This window comes from Lycorma delicatula, chromosome 3 (assembly GCF_047948215.1).
Source record: "Lycorma delicatula isolate Av1 chromosome 3, ASM4794821v1, whole genome shotgun sequence".
NCBI classification, from domain to species: domain Eukaryota; kingdom Metazoa; phylum Arthropoda; class Insecta; order Hemiptera; family Fulgoridae; genus Lycorma; species Lycorma delicatula.
Window position 1 is genome coordinate 43,354,230 of NC_134457.1, and position 12,213 is coordinate 43,366,442.

A 12,213-nucleotide genomic window follows, 5' to 3' on the forward strand; every position below is an offset into this window, starting at 1 on the left:
TTCTTCCTACTGAAAAAAGGCAGTTTATATAAGTTAATGTATTTAACTTAACTTGTAATGTATTTCAACAATGGCAAAACATAAAATTTCCACTGAAAATTGAGTACATTAATTTACTACTGTTTCATAATGTTTGTCCCAGTTTTTCTTATGGTTATTATAAATACAAAGAATCTGAGATGTAGGTAATATCATTCAGAGACGCGTTCTCTGAAAGTAATGATATTTATTATACAGCCAATTATACAGTGATTAGCAGAATGAATATATCATTTGCAGGGTTGAATATTTGTTATATAGAAAAAATTATTTATCAATAAGAACATTTATCATATTATAAACCATTGCTAAAATGAAATGGTTTATGGTGTTTGTCATACTATAAACAATTATATTATAAACATGAAATGGTTTATAATATCCACAAACTTCGATATTCAAACTAACGATATAATATCGTTATTTGTGGAACGTCTTCAGAAAGATATGGCAATTTTTTTAAAAGAAATTCAGATACACATTTCCCATAAAACGATTTTTAAAATTAAATTGTCCAATAATATCACTCCAAAAATTAATGTACAACCTATTCAAACTACTTTCTACTGTATCATGTAGATTTTTGAAACTCAAGCAATATTTATTTCGTGAATTATTATCTCTGTTTCTCAAAAAAACTGTGTCATCAGTAATTAAAATAGAATTTATTTTGTAAGGTTATCTTGATCCCAGTGACAGAAATCTAGACGTAACGAAAAGCCTCCAGGTAGTAAATTTTGAAACTTTTTCAAATGGTACGGGTACAGATTTTGTTTACGAAGTATTCGCCATATTGTATGGGGTCCAAAACCAGCGCTATTTGAAATTCGTCTTAAACTGAGCTCAGGGCTATATAGAATTTGTCGAATTACTTTCTGCTCTTCATCGACACGAAGTTGATCTTCGCATTCAACAGAATATTGACTAGAGGGAAAACATATGTTAAATAGTGAAAGCAAAGATTTTCGGATTTTGAATTTTCATTTTAGGGAATCTTCCTTCCTTAATGTGGAGCTTGTTTATTTCAGTTACATTACTTGTAAACAATATTTATATCTGCATATTCATTTGAGAATTACTCGTAGAAGGACAGTTTTTAGAAATAGGTATTCATGTACTGCGATTTTATTTAATTTTTTATCATAAAAATTATTGAAATGCAATACACGAATTTCAATTATTGATCAGTAAGTTGACAATATACTGTCAACTTACAATATAGAAAATTTCTCAATTTATTTTTTCAAAACTATTTCTAAATAATGAATTTTTTTCTATATTTTTAATACAACAAAATTAAATTTAAATAATACTATTAAACTGCCGTCTTTTTTCATTTTTCTTTTGTTTTTAAATAATCAATTTTGTTTCTGGATATTTTTCATTATTGAAATGATTCTGGTTTCGGTCTGAAATTATAATACAGTAGTTTTCTGTTATATTTCAATCTGCCTTGTTTTTAATAAAAGAAAGCTCTTCATTTTTGTCAAAAGTTAACAATTATTATTTTTTTTTTTTAATTTTATAATGTGCACGTAGTATTCAACTAGTGAACAATAAGCAACCCCCTCAAGGTCCTATGAGATGAGGATGATATTTATGACATGTAAATATGATGTAGTTTGTATAGACTCATGCCGACATTCCTGAGACGTATGGTTAATTGAACCCCAACCACAAAAGTACTCGCGCCGGCCTCCGTGGCGCGAGTGGTAGCGTCTCGGTCTCTCATCCGGAGGTCCCGGGTTCGAATCCCGGTCAGGGATGGCATTTTCACACGCTACAAATCATTTATCTCATCCTCTGAAGCAATACCTAACGGTGGTCCCGGAGGTAAAAACAAAAGTACACCAGTATCCATTGTCTAGTATTCAAATACGTATAAAGATAACTAACTTTTACTAGGATTTAAACCAGCTATTATTTGAATGTAAAATTTCCGAACAACTGATCTAGCGAGGTGGACCTACGTCCGCTGGCCTAATACCATTCGACTACTATCAGTGGAGTCATATGAAATTGTAAGTAGAGTTACCAAAAAAACTACTAGAAAAGTGGAATTGGTGACATGAATTTTAAATGGAGTTGAAGTTACACGAAACAATCGTGATATATTAAGAATTCCTCACAAAGAATTTGAAATCGAACTGAGTATTGTGTAAACAATGAAGAAGGAAGTGTTAAACAATTATTGAAGCTGTAAGTTTGTAATACGTTTTTATTTATTTATTTTTAATAATTAACTTTGTTTGTAGATATTTTCTGTTATTGAAATGAATTCTTCAAACAAAAAAAAAAAACAAAAAATGAATATCTACAAACAAATTAACTTTGTTTGTAGATATTTTCTGTTATTGAAATGAATTCTTGTTTCGAATTTTAATTATAATACAGTACTTATCTCCTACGTTTCGGTTTGTTTTGTTTTTAATAAAAATTGAATTTCTTAAATTATTTTTCATGTTCGATTGACATTAACAAATTTCTCAGAATTAAAGTCTCTACAAATTTTTCTTTTGAAAATCTTATTTGTTTACAGGTAATTTAAGTCTAGGTTTGTTATTGTTCTTAAAACCTAAAAAAATATGTTTTACGACGCTATTATTTTGTTTTACAATAATTTTCTAAATAAATTGCTAGAGATAAATTTCTGGGATCTGTTTTATTTAAATCTTTACGCCAGAAACCACATCAAACGTATCAAATTTACTCATTAATTTATTTTACAAGAATTTCAGTTTGTTTTCCTTTGTTGTCCTTGGATTAGAAATAAGGAGGAAATTTTTTGCAAGCTAGAAACTCAAAACGAAACCCTTCTGGACCTATCTTTACATGAGATTTTTTTTAAATTGTAGAAAATGTCCTTATCCTTTATGTTTCTTCGTGAGAGTACTCCAAAAGTGGTTTAATGGTTTCACTAAAACTAATTAATACATTTTTGTTATTTATAAATTACAAAAGATTTTCCACAGAAAACTAGATAACAAAAAAAAGCAAACATTTAACCCTGCAAATAAAATCTTTATTACATTTATCACAGGTATTGACTGTGGAATAAATATCTTTACTTTTAGAGAAAAAATTTTTGAATGTTATTACCTACATTTCAGATCCTTTGTGTTTATCATAACCGAAAGAAAAATTAGGACGCACAGAGTGAAACAATAAGTTAATGTTTCTCTTTCAATGGGAAATATTATATAGGCTTACACTGTTCATTTTTCAATTGGGAGAACGGTTTTATGGTTATAAAAATTGTTTACGGTACTTTAATTGAATTTCTTCTAGGTTTTATAAATTTTTGACATATTTAATAATAAATTCTCGGACCTTTGTTCATTTATTTATCATTATCTTCAGAAAATAAATAAGAAATTTAGTAAGATCGTACATTATCATGGGTGGAAGAGTTAAATTTATTTAGCTCTATAAAACAACGAGATAATTCAACAATATCGTTGCCTCAACAAAACTAAATATTTCAAGTAATCAAACATTATTAATTGTAATAATACTTATAGTTCACAAAGAAGCAATAAACTTTCTCAGGATTTCTATCAACCAATACATCTTTTACTGGTTTCCATGAAATAAATTTTAATACTATATATTTATATTATATTTTCTTAATATGTACGTTGTAATCTGTTGACTTTCTTGGATCACAAATTACGGTGAAACTTTATGCAAGCAATAACTGGAAATCAAAATGCTTCAAAACAAAATGAAATGTTTTCTTTATTTTCACTTAAGTATGACTTGAATGAAATTCTACCGGTTTACAGGGTGAGATACTCTGTATATTTATTTATTCACAATATATATAAATATATTAATGTAGTAATAAATTAATTTATCAATAATTTTGTTTTTTGATTGAAAATTTTTACCCATCTCCGTGGCAAAGTGGTAGCGACTCTGTCTTTCATCCAGAAATTCCGGGTTCTAATAACTGTCAGGCATGGAATTTTTCATTCACTACAAAATTTGTACATATCATCACTAACTGTTTATTGGATATCATCCTACCGTTGTTGTATAAAGAAATTATTATTACTATATCATTATACTGTCAGCCGGTTCGGAAAAAACCTCGATCGTTCGTTGCTTTATTCCTCGATGTAACATCACCCTACGACAAAATCCGATACAACGAATCTGTATTTATTCATCTTTTAAATAACTGCTATATTCATATTATTTTATTTTAAACTATTTCTTGTAGATAAGGTTTTTAATACATCTATTTAAAAATAGTAGTAAACTAGGAGTCACTCAAATTTAATCTTTTTCAATTTACTTTGGTCTTCACTTTTATTCAGAATATAACAACTGCGTAAGTTGACAAAAAGGCCGTTATTTTGTAATGACATTCTACATAAATATCTAACTTAAACTTACAATTATACACCTCCTGGAAAAGTGACTTAAGAACAGGAGAACGAAGATTATTCTGACAAAATTTGACCAAGACGCGTTCATACTGCACCAGAGATATAATCATACATCATTATTCTTGAATGTTACAACTATTCCACTGTTCTCTATCTCATCTGGATAAAACTATCTTACCAAAGATACACCGTAAATAAGCCGTCTTATCATGAATTCGTGCTTAATCACAGATTTACTTGTTTAAAACAAGTTTTTGGTTTGATCTAAAGAAAAATTAATTTAGAATCCATCCAAACCTTTTAATGAAAAAATTCTCATATGATGGTCAATTCTTCATATATACCGTACATTGTATTCTAACATTAAAGTTCTTTATGTACAATTAATACAAAATAATTACATGCACAATTTTTAAATCACATTACTTCTTTATAAGAATCAAATGTTCTGACGTGAGAAAATCCACCAAATTTTATCAGAAAATTTAAAAGAAAGATGATCTAAGGACCTCCTTTTTAGTCAGTTTGAAAATTTTTAAATTTTAAAATATCTTTTTTAATGTTATAAATTTTTTCATTGTTTTTCTTTCATCTAAATTTTATAATTTGTAAAAAAAGATTATTTTCATATAATTTCACCTTTGTATTTTATATATCTTTGTTGTATAATTCGATGTTTGTGTTCTATATTACAATAGATTTATTGGGATTAAAGGTTAAAGTAATAAAATATAATAATATTTCTATTAGGTTGATTGACATAATTTAATAGAGATGGACTGTAATATGTTGTATGAAGTTTTGTCGTTATCAGGTATTTTTTGTTAATTTTTGACACCAAGAGTCAGTGGTAAAAAAGATAATGGTAGAGAAAAAGATTAATAAAAATGATAAACGGGGAAATGAAATGATATTATGAAGGGTTATGGTATCACTGACTTTCAATATTAAAAATCTTATTCGCAGTATAAAAATTAAAAACGATTGTTATTACAGAAATCATTGTCATTTTTCACTGTAATCATCAACTGAAAAAGTAAAATGCAAAAATTCGAATATTTTTAATAATATTCAATATAGATTGTAAAACAAATAATTTCTTTAAACACACTCATTCGCTTACAAACGGACATAAACAAAAAGAATTTAGAATTGTTCTAGGGGAAAGACATGTTTATACAAAATTTAAAAGTCTTGTTACAGTTATAAAAGGATAGCTTATTAACAGGGGAAAAACAATCGCTTGTTTTATGAAACAACTTCCAATTTTTATAAAACCCTCCTTTTCTCTTTTCAAAATATATGATTCGTTTATTCCGCTCAGATATTTCGTGTCAATAAAAAGCTGGTGAAAAGTTGATACTACTATTGCTACTACGATCTCAACAAAAAGCGTTATTGGGTTTCATAGATGCAGCTTGTCAACAGCATATGGGGGTCTTTCTGTTAACTGGTCGAACAAAAAAATTCTTTGTTTATTCCTGCCGGTCCGTCTCCACAACTCAGTTTTTTGGTGAAGACCCGCGTAAAAGATTCATTAACAATATTTTATACAACGAAACAGTGCCTATACAAAATTACAAATAATTGAATCGCAATTTAAACTTTTCGTTAAATAATACATTCATTCGTTGCCTAGTCGCGTATGTAACCGTATGAATGTAAATAAATGAACAAACAAAAATATTTTTATACGAATACAAACTACATATCAAAGATCTGATTTTTGTGTAGGTTCTGGCATATTGTAAATTCCCATTTGAAACGTTTTATTATTCGTACAAAGGAATATTTAATTAATCATGAAATGAACAGATCTGATATTTTGATTTAAATACGTATTAAAGTAATTATAATAATAATAATAATAATAATAATAATAATAATAATAATAATAATAATAATAATAATAATAATAATAATATATAATATATTAAAATATATTATATATATTATATATATTATTATAATATATTATTATTATATATATATTATTATATATATATATATTATTATATATATATTATAATATATTATATATATATATATATATATTAAAATATATATATTAAAAAGCTAAATGTAAAATTTTTCAACACAATTTGTGCACAACAGAATAATCCTTGCTAACTTAATTAATTGTTAATAATAATAATAATAATAATAATAATAATAATAATAATATTATTATTATTATAATAAAACGTTTATTATAATATTATATTATAATATATTATATTATTATAATTTATTATTATAATAAATTTTTTTTTTTTTTTTTTTTTTTTTTTTTTTTTTTTTAATAATAATAATTTTAAGGGTTCTTTCTTCTTTCTTTTCCTGTTTATCCTCCGGTAACTACCGTTTAGATAATACTTCAGAGGATGAATGAGGATGATATGTACGAGTGTAGATGAAGTGTAGTCTTTTACATTCTCGGTTCGACCAATCCTGAGATGTGTGGTTAATTGAAACCCAACCACCAAAGAACACCGGTATCCACGATCTAGCATTCAAATCCATGTAAAAATAACTGGCTTTACTAGGACTTGAACGCTGGAACTCTCGGCTTCCAAATCAGCTGATTTGGGAAGACGCGTTCACCATTAGACCAATCCGGTGGGTTACATTTTAAGGGTCGGATTGAGAAATTCCTTTTTTTTAAGTCAAAAAAAATATTATTTTGATTAAATGTTTAATGGATAAATAATAAATGGATAAATAATTAATAGATAATGCTAAAAAACTATTGAAATGAACCGGGAAACAACATCAAGTTAGAAAACTGTTTTCAAAAATTTTTTTTTATCTACACCTAGAATTTAATTATATTTTTGATTGTCAATCATCCTTAAAGACTACGGAAAGGATATAAATAAAATAATTCAACTTTTTTTTTTAAATTTCTTTGTCTTCCAATTTAAATAATTTAACTTGAAATTAGTTTTAAACTTGAAATTACAAATGATGAAGAAAAAGGCTTGGAATAGTAATGGATGGAGACGACGGTTCCGTAAGGACCTGCCTCTAGGCAAAACATTAGGTAACGATTATGTATATATATCTAGGTATATGTATGTATCTTAATCTTTATTTTGATGAATATCTCCGGTTTGCCTGAACATAAAAGCTTAAAATTTAGCTCAAATATTTCTATGCATGAGTCATTGAAGCCATTGTATCATTACATGTTGAATTAATCACACACGAGGATTTGATCTTTACTTCCATTTGAAAATTTCAACTTTTTTGAGGAACTTCATCGTAGGAACTTGAAATTCGGTGCACTGGTACCGAATTAGTCTTATTAATAAAGTTTAAGTCGATCATACTTAGGGGTGAGGATGTAATTAATTATATAGTTTTAGAGTTTTTGTTATACATTTTCAAAACCGATAGATGAAAACTCATGAAACCTGGAAAAAATAATCGTCTATATACGAGTAAGTTCTAAATTCTGTTAAATTTTGTCTCGGGTTCGACAAGGGAATTAAGACTGAACTGAACCCAAAATAATTGTTTTTTTTTTTTTTTTAGATTTTGCTTAATATTTCTAAACTATTTTAACCATTAAGCATCAAACTGGTCGAAGTATTTCTGTACATGAGATAGTAATTGTATTAAGTCTTAGGAACAACTGGATTAAGAACAAGTGGATCAGGCGGTATCCATTTTTTCACATTTTATTAATTTTAGAACTTTTAGAAACACTCTGTAGTAATCGATTTCTAAAATCGTTTACTAAACTGGTTATCTAAAATTTTATTTAAATTCTATTTGAAAAATCGTTTTCCATTTTTTTTTTTTTATAATAATGATGTCATCGGTTTTAAATGATAAAGATTCCTTTCGGGACGCCGGAAGGGAGAGGTAGATTTCACCGGGGCAAAATAGGGGTAGGCAAACTCGGATTCTACGAGTTCGTATCAAACATTACTTTTCATGTTTTATGGAGACTACGTTTTCTCATTAGACTACAAGCTATTGCTAAATTTATCAAGACTTCCTCATGATTTTTTCTGAACTGGTTGATAACACATTTAAGAATTAGTGGAAAGCTCTTTGTATTGCTAAAGAAAGACAATGTTTTCAGAAAGTTTTATTTAAAAACACGTATAAATGTAAAAACAGTGATGTTGAAAAGATGAACTTTCTATTGGGAAGACCTTTCACGTTGAATAGGCGTTTCGTAGGAGAAAGAAGACCCTTCTGTTGGGATGACTTTTCACGCTCACGTTGAGCAGCGTGCTTTGCCCGTGTCCTAAGTTTCTACTGATTTTCTTTGACCTGCTGAAGACGAGCCTCCCTCTGACAACTGGGGCTGCAATTGTCTTTATCTACGTCCTCACGTTCCTTCGCCAAATATTGACTCACCCGTTTGGAGTTTTTTCGCTGTTGGTAACTTTTCTTCTTAAGTCTAGGCATATTTACATACTTTTACATTAAGCAAGGATAACAGACAGAAAAATCACACTTCTTCGCAGTAAAGTATTGTTACTTGCAAAAATTAAAATATACACAGTACTGTCAGTACTGACAGTTTAAATGCGTTCACTTCAAATTCACTCAATACAACAATGGTTTCATATATAAACAAGTTTCACATGTTTAGCTTATGGAAAGCTCTTCTTCTTACAATTTCAACAATATTTTGGTCATCCCTTTCCGTAAGGGTTGATCATATCAAAAACGTTTCAGAAAAAAATTTTAGGTAATATTTAGAGGACTAACGACCAGTTTAAACGGATTCGATCCTGTGCCTATTAAGGGGTCAATGATGTTTTTGTCCTTGAAACCCCATTTTATCCACCCCTTGGTTCTTATCCAAAGAATAGTAGGAACTTTAAACGAATTCGATATTTTACTTAATAAGAAAGTTGTAGCAATATTTTGTTTTTTCGAAAAAGCCTTCCTATTTCCACCCCCATGGTCCGATTTGGCCCATTAACAAACTCGACTGAGATTTTTGGTCGTTATATTTTATGTATACATTTGAAAGTGATTGGCGCAAAATTACGGCCGTTATCATGTCCACTAGAAAGTGATATATATACTTATAAACTTTTGGACTGACGGTGGTTTTGGGGTCTGGGAGGTGTGAAACGCGAAGACATGTCGAAATTTTCCGGAAGTCGAAACATAGTACCCAGTACAATAGGTAGCTTTCTTATGAAATCTACCAAACACGTCATTAATATTTATAAATCATTTAATTATTAGCACACTGCGCGATCAGTTAAGGATTTTTTTTTTTTAAAGTTAACTCAAATATTTTTGAAATAACGAAAAGAAGTGTTCTTATTAAAAGTGTTTTCTTGTAAAAAATTACATCTTCTGTTAAGGTATAAACAATTTGATTATTAAGGGCTTAAATAGTTAATTATAATATCATGAATCTTCTACAAGCTTACTAAAATATTTATAAAAATAAGATATGAAATGATTTAGCATTAGAAATTTTTAGAATATTTCTATACTATTATCCCCCAAAATATGAAAAATAATTCTTTTTCTATTTTTCGCAGAATTTTTGTATATAAATTTTTTATTATGATCGGTAATAATAAAATACAATATATAAAACACACTAAAAATGGGTTGGTGTGTTCCTTCGCAGATAATAAAGGAACTGCCTCAGCATTTTCTCAGATGGATTAAGGAGAACCGTGAAAAACACTTGTTTAAAGCTGCACTGCAAAATTAAAATAATATATATATATATATATATATATATATGTGTGTGTGTGTGTGTGTGTGTATGTGTGATAAAGTCTATATTAGTTATTTAAAACATAAATGCATGAAATAATATAAAAGTAATTACGTGAAGTTAAGTAAAAAATAATTTGCAATCCAGAAGGCGTTAATGAAAATTATTTGAACACATGCATACTTATCTTTGTTGGACAGCATGCAAAAAATTCAGGATTTTTAAAAATTAATATTATTTACAAATTCATTGATATAGTAATTTTGTTTTTGTAAAAGAAATCCTTTTAAGTGTACTTAAATAAATTGATGAGCAAATTTTTTAATATTTATTTATTTATTTATATATTTTTTTTTTTGAGATTGTTACGGGCATCGACTACTATGGTCATTAACCCCATCCCACTTCAAAAAAAAAATTAAAAAAAGGTTCAATTATTTCTGTGAATCAAAAATTTACGTTCTTCTAACTTCGAATCCAGAATATTACTTTCTAGGCTTTCCTTTCAGCCATCCTTTCTTGCCCCGTTTCTCCATTCTTCTGACGGCCTCGACCTCTGATGACAGCGTATCTGAGGCCTCAGACATGGCATTGTCTTCCTCTATTTCGGATGCCAGTGACGTTCTGCGGCTGACGTCAGTTGATGAAGGTTTCGTCGGTGCTGTTAGCATCTTTGCTAGGGAATCTAAACTAATAAGCGATGATGTCTCCGCGGCGGATGAGCCGGACTCTATCTCTATTGCAGTACTGAGTCCAGCTGAAATAGATGGTCTCACCGAAGCTGATCTTTGCGCTTTTGGAGGCTGTATTGGTACAGGTTTTATATTCTCTACGTCTGGTGGTTTCTCAATAAAAACTTGTACCTCCATTTCCGTAGATTCAGATTTTCTTTTCACAATTTCTTTAAGCTTTTGACTAGACGACGGAGTGATCCGTTTCTCTTTGCTAGATAAGTCAAGATTTTTTTATTCTTACTTCAGTTGGTGGCTTAGTAATCGCAGGTTTAGCTGGTGATTTAAACTGTGCTGGTGCTTCTCTCATGTCAACGGCGTCAGTCCGGGGATGAGCCTTCTCATCTTTACTTTGTTTTCTCTGATGAGTCGACTCAATCTTTGAATCAATGATTCTTTCAATCATCGTCGCAAGACTTGGAGCCATCGTGTTAAGCAACTGCTCCACATTAATTTTAGATGTGGAAGGGGCAGCCGCAGCTTCTGCGTAAGAAGTCGATGGTCGTGGTGTACGTTGATTAACAATTTTCTTCGCTTCAGGATAACTGACCCTCTGAAGCGTTTTAACTTCCTGAATCGCTGTTTCTAATTTATATGTAGGGCAGTTTCTTGAACGACAATTGTGATGTCCTTTACAGTTAACGCAGGTCGGAGGGTCTTTACATGGGTCCCCCTCATGTGTTTTCTCTCCATATATACATATTTCCTGCGCTTCACATCTTGCTGCTGTGTGTCCGAATCGTTGACACTTAAAACATCTCATCGGCTGCGGAATGAAAGCTCGTACATCAAGCCGATGGATGCCAGCTCGTACCTTTTCAGGAAGATTCGGCCTATTAAATGTCAAAACATGCGAGGCCGAAGGAAGAATCTCACCATTTCTTCTCATAGTAAGTCTGCGGCATTGAGTCACTCCCTGACTCGACATTTCTTGTACAATTTCTTCTTCTGTACAATTAAGAAGATCGCGACAAACAACAACTCCTCTGGATGAGTTCAGTGTGCTATGCGTTTGGACAGAAACCGCAAATTCACCGATCTTCTTCAACGCCTGAACTTTCTGGCTTTGCATGTCGTTGATGGTTTCGACATGCAATCCATTAAACGTTTTACGAATTTCTTTGACAGGACCACCAGCACAATTAGTAATTTCTCTTGCGATTAAGAATGGACTAACTTTTTGGAAGTTTCCATTCTCCTTTGTAATAATTAAGACTCTTGGCTTAGGTACGCTATAGCCAAATAAACTTTTCTTTAATTCTTTACTGATTCTATCAGCATCTTTCTTTATCTTATCAGATTCCTTACTTTTTTCCTCTTCGCTTGTGGCGAATCGAAG